This window comes from Pelophylax lessonae, assembly GCF_965119305.1.
Source record: "Pelophylax lessonae genome assembly, chromosome: 3".
NCBI lineage: Eukaryota > Metazoa > Chordata > Amphibia > Anura > Ranidae > Pelophylax > Pelophylax lessonae.
In genome coordinates this window covers 198,783,340-198,789,765 of record NC_138770.1, presented here as the reverse complement: position 1 = coordinate 198,789,765, position 6,426 = coordinate 198,783,340, and positions in this window count along the sequence as shown.

The window sequence follows — 6,426 nt, the reverse complement described above, 5'->3', positions numbered from 1 at the left end:
TGCTATGCACAATCTTCCATGGTATCTATTGAAGGAGACAAGGATGCCAACCAGGATGGACTTCAAACCTATCAGCCTTTGTTCATCTGCGATGATGAGCTTATTAGATAACATTGTTTTATTTTTTGCAGGTTACCTTATAGGATGGTTGTTACTGTCCCCCTCTGAGGCTATAAACCCTCCTCCCTCACACCTGATCAGTTGTAGCCAGCAGTGCAAAAAGAAAATGATAGCATATTAAGGAACTGTGTCTCCTAATAGACTCTCAGAAAAGGATTTTAAGGTGAGTACAAAAATCCTGTTGTTACTATTGTTCATTGAGGAACACAGCTTAATGATAATAAACTATAATCTAGGGATGCCCTAAAGCAGTCCAAACAACACAAGTGAATCAGCTGAAAATGGAAAAAACTAATGGAAAACCAAGGGAAATAAATAGCTGTTTGCAAAATCTTTTAACCTAAACTATCAGATAAGCAAACACATTAACTTTGCATAGCCTTATGACCAAAACTAGCATTTGTGGAAGCAGACATGTTGACCTTACAGAATCTTCTGACCAAAATTAGCATCTGCAGAAGCAGACACATTGACCTTGCAAAAACTTAGAGAAAATATGTGTAGAAGATCAATTTGCACCCCAAAAAAATTGTGATAGCAAGGCCTGTTAACGAAAAGCCCAAGAAACACTCATTGCCCTAGTGGAGTAAGCATTAAAGAGGAAAGAAGTCACTTAATTTCACAACTCATAGGCCTGCACAATAACCTATCAAATCCACTTAAAAATAGTGGATCTGGGAGTCAGAAAACTTTTTTTGAGACCTTCTGGAATGACAAAAAGGAATCTATCCACCTAAAAGAAACAGTGGCAAAAAAGGTGAAACTGTATAGCCCTCAACACATCCAAGCAATTGATTGGAATGAACCAGTGCTTGACACAGGGAAGGCAAAACAATATCCCAAATTGGGCTCCCTACAGGACAATGCTGAAAACTGTTCTCGCTGAAGTAATGGCCACAAGAAAGGCTACACTATGAGACAGTAACACCAAGCAGATGACCTGAATAGGTTTGAGGTCCTTTTAACACCAACAATACTATATTTAAATCGTACAGTTGGAGAGAAGACTTAACAGGGGAAGCAGCATATTCAATCCCTTGTATAAGAGTATAAGAGTGCACCTCTGCAAATAATTAGCAACAGGAGATACCCCTAACTGGAGACATCAAAAAGCACATCCCACTGAAAAGGCACAATGGAACCCCCACACAAGTGAAAAAAAAAGTCTATAACATTTGATGATAACTCTTTTGGAAATGTAATATATTAGCTTTAAGCATGGTTGGAATCACTAAATCCAAAATACCCATCTCTCAGAACCTGGGTTTTAACAACCAAGCCATCAAAGTCAGTGAACAAGAAGCAGGATCGGACACTGACATAACTTTATCAGCTCTGGCATAACAAGAGAAGCAAGCAAGTCCACATCTGGTGTTTCCCAATGCTGACATGGATCACAGAACACCTCCTGATAAAGAGATCATTCTTCAGGGTTCAGACATTTTCTACCGAGAAAATCTGTCTTTGAGTTTGACACCTTTGATTGTGCACTGCAAAAATTGCTGGAACCTGAAATTCTGCCCAGGGCAAGATTGACTCTCTTGGTCTCCCTCTGATAATTGTTGTAGGCTCCAGCTGAGGTATTACCCAAATAAATTAAGCTAGATGACTGGTTAGAAGGGAGATACAGTGAATTAATGAAAGGGGTAATGCTTATGTTGGTTGGAAGCATGAATTTCTCCTGAGACCAACAATGCTGAACAAACTACCTCTGATGGAAATGGTGAGAGTGGACCTTCATGAAGTAGTGGATTTATCCACAGGCTTGGCTCTTTTGGTTTGCCATGGAAGTTTAGAACCTTCTAAGCCTGAGGAAGACTTGTGGGCCTAGGAACTGGAGCCTGACTTAGAGGAACAAAAAGAAACCTATTCCTGCAGGATCGGAAGGTGTCAACCTGCATCACTAATCCTTAGATTTGCATGCTTGGAGTAGGTACGCATAGCCCCATCACAATTTTAGTGATTTGGTTCAGGGATGAGCCAAAAGGATAGTCTTCCATGAATGGCAGCTGTAACAAAGTCTAACCTTTTTATTAACTTGCTGTTTTCACCAACACTTAAGACAGAATGTCCTGTGGATCTGGATAGAGCAAAAGATATAATCTGACTAGCAATGTAGAGTGCCAGAAATGGCTTAGGGACAAGAAGAAGAGGGGACAACCTCGAAACGATTCAGATACTTTTGGAGGTTTGCATTCCACAACTGTTTTTAACCAGCAGACTATGCTGAGTGGAGAATTTGGTGGACTTATACTTTTATTTAGCTTGACATTTCATCTTGTTTGTGAGTATGATGTGCATACTTGTTTGAAAAAAAAAAAAAAAAAGGTGGAAAGGGCCCTCTCTATTCTTTTCTTTTTTAGAGCCAAAAATTGTTTGCCTAGGTGTTTAAAACTCTTTAGAAAAATGATTAGATCAGGGGATGATTAAGAAAACACCTTGGTGTAGTAGACGTAGGAAGAGATAGCCCGGCTGCTCGCCCAGCCCGATTGGTTAGCAGGTAAATGCAGCCTCAGCTCAAATCATCCAAGCCATGCCCTTAACATGTTTCGCCCTGCTGGGCTATCTCTTACTACTTCTACAGCGTGCTTTGGGTCTTGATGAATCTTTCCTTAGCCTGCACCTTCACTAGTCAGCAGCATCCAACTCATCGAACCTTGTTAGCCTGAGTCGGGGCCACTAAGTGTTTATCATGAGAACAGGGCCCAATTATTGTTATAGGAAGAGGAACACTAGACTATTCCAATTTAGGGTGGAATTAATTGCCTCAATTAGAAAGGACAGGGTTTCCTTCTGTGATGGTAAAAAACTGCTAACTAAAATTTAGATGGCAATATCTCTTTTTCTAAGAAAGTAAGAAACTTAGCATTAATCAGTGAGTCCCCTGGTGGGTCTCTGACAGAAACAGAGATATTAGGCCTCTCCATGTCAGACCACCCCGGAGAAGGTGGTGTTTTTAAACCTCCGCAATCTGGTTTAGCCACTGACAGTCACTGATATAAAGCCTTGCACATCTGAAGAAAACTCCTCAGCTGTAAGACAGGAAGATGAATAAACCTCAGAGGAAGAAAAAATGGGGGAGTTGGAAATGGCCAGTGTCTCAGGTGGGTCTAAATGATACTTATGAGAAACGCATAAGGCAAAATCCTCCCCTGAGCCAAGCTCAACCATGCCCAAAGTGCAAATTAGGTCCTGGTAAACTGCAATTAAAGTGATTGTAAAGTCATTTTTCTTTCCTATAAAAATAACAAACATGTTATACATACCTCCTCTGTGAAGTTGGTTTTGCACAGAGCAGTCCAGTTCCTCCTCTTCTCGGGTTCCGTTTCTGTGCTCCTGGACCCTTTCTTCTATTCAGTGCCCCCACAGCAAGCAGCTTGCTATGGGGGCACCCGAGCTGAGTCACGGCTCCCTGTGTCCAGTCAGACACAGAGCCCCAACTCGGCCCATCCCCTCACTCCCCTGATTGGCTAGCTGGCTTTGATTGACAGCAGCGCCAGCCAATGGCACCGCTGCTGTGTCTCAGCCAATCAGGAGGGAGAATCTCGGACGGCTGAGTTTCTCGTGGACATTGTTGGACAGAGAGGGACCTCTAGGTAAGTGTAAGGGGGTTGCTACACACAGAAGGCTTTTTATCCTAATGCATAGAATGCATTAGGATAAAAAAAACCTGCCTTAACAACTCCTTTAAGTTTATTAAAATCCTAGCAATGTACTGTATACACCTACCATGAAGAGGAACTTTTTCTCAAAAGTAAGGCTTCATTTTAAGGTTTGTTGTCCTTTCAGCAACAGTGGAACAATGACTTGCGTTTTTTGTTTTTTTAGGCTTACTATAAAAATCATTCAGGGGATAAATGATGGTGTGCTAAAATGTGAAAATGTACTGCAATAAGAATTTTGGATGACGAGAATGGTGCAGTGTGTGATTCTGGAAGGTGAGTAGAGTGACTTATTCAGTGTGTCTCTGACAGCTCTCATCAAGTTGATAGTTCTGTGTATGTGTGAACTTTGTAAAGCAGCAGGGTCAGTGTTTACACAGTAGTGCTATTCCTTAAATCATCTTCACATGCCATAACTATTCACTGCAGAAAGAGAGAGCCCTTTTACTTTTTCAGTTGAATCAATCATGATTTTTGTTATTTACATTCAAATTTGTGAGCGTCATTTACACCACAAGTACATATGCTGGACAATTTTGAAAGCCCGGAATTCCTGCTGTCAATGGCAGAGTGTCAGAATGGCACTAATTACTATATTGTTAGCTTGTACCTTTAGCTGTTTCTTTACATATATTACCACAAGTTTGCAAACTACTGTATGATGGAGCTGTAAAACACGGGGCAGTAAATGTTTACAAAGGTTTCTTTCTTGAGATGGGATAACAGTTTTTTTTTGTTTTTTTTTATTAAACTACAGATCTTATAATTACACAGTTGCTAACATTTTAAATTCACTTCCAGTTTTACCTTGCAGCTGCAGCAGAAAATATCACACATTTACTAACAGGGAAGTTATAGGGTATTTGTACTGATCACTTATTTCAAGTTGTTATTTTGGTATTTACTTCATTTTGTATTTGACCTATGCATATTTATGGGCTTGTACCCCTATATTTTTGTTACTGAGATAAATATTTCAATTTATAAATTTAAGCAAAAGTCCACACAATAATAACAAGTTAAAAATGAATAGCCAATTAAAAGATAGAATAACAAAACTTGCTCTTGCTGCAATATTCACCTTCAATCCAGAGTACTCCAATGCCACAGTACTTTTTTTTTTTTTTTACAACTAGATGTCCTAGGTCTGATGGCCAGCACCATTCAACCCACTTCTTCTGAGCCCAATTTGCCCTAAATCCACTCCAACCTTTGACTGGTTAGTGAAAGGAAAAGCAGCACAGTGATAAGCTCATTTCTTGGTCACTCTTCTTTCTCCTCCTATCAGAATGCCTTTTGCCAGCACGTTACTGATTGGCTCCTTGTACAGCTGTTCCTTGCATACTCCAGATCTGCTTTACAGGGACTGAGGCTGATACCAGGTACCGTTCAGGTATTTACATTGCTTGTATTTAAAAATACATTAGGCCTCTTTTATACATGCACCATCTGGTCCAATCAGCGGGGGATCTGTGAATAACACCCCAGATGAACCAGAGCAGAATGGAACGCATGTTAAATTTTTTACATCTGTGTCTGGTTTTCTGCTGCATTTAAAAAAACAGAATTTTCTAGACCCATGTTCAGTCTTTGGGAGACTTTAGTCCATTTACATTAGACTACCTCTGATCCATCACATTTAGGTCCAAAAATACAGAAAAGGATGCAGACCTTTGCTGTTTTGTTTCTGGATCTGGAAACACTTAGAGGTAGTTCATCTATAGATCAGGTCTGCCTGAGCTGCTTCAAGGGGCCTAAATGATCTCTTAATGGTTGCAGACCAGCATTGTTTGATTATACAATATCTACTTGGAGTTCAGTTTTAAAGTGTCACTAAACCCACATCATAAAAAACAATCAACAAATGGTGTATTACATGCTGTTCATACACACTCAGTCACTATCAGATTCATTTTCTGTATTCTGCAAGAAAACCTGGTTGATCCTGCTCTCTATCTCCACCCTCTGTTCATATCCCCAATTCAGCTAGGGATTTTGCAGCTGTGGTGGCAACTCTGCACATGCTCAGTTTTCAGTGAGTTTCTATGCTGAGTATTTCCTCCCTATCACATCTGAGCAGCCTATATGACTATAGAGTCACACGTGGGCGTATACACAGTGGTAAATGACAGCCCACTCCCTCCCTCCTCCTCCATGCCCACTAACCAGCTAAAAACAATGGGTGCGGGATATTACATGTAGAGTAATAGAGGCTTCCCCTCCCTCTTATTCTAAGATACGGCTGGAAATCCGCCCCCCACACCATCTTATTTCCACAAAATAAAGATTTTTATTTCAAATATATATTTGTATGACAATTTAAAACAGATTATTATTAGTATTTTTTTTTTCTTTTTCACTCTGTATTCCAAAGGCTGTTTTTTTATTTTATTTTGAACATACGGCCAGCAGCAGAGGACTAGAAGCTCCTCCTGCTCCTGTTTCCCTGCAGATAGGCTGGGAAAGATCTGGGTCATGTGACAACTGTATATTGATTAGGAAAAAAGTAATTAGATGGGGTTTTAAAAAAAAAAAAACAATTAAACTGCCATCATCCACATACAGAAAGAGAAGGGACAATGTAAATTAAGCAGTGCGTGCTTAGTATCAGTTTAAAGTGGAGCTCCACCCAAAAGGGGAAGCT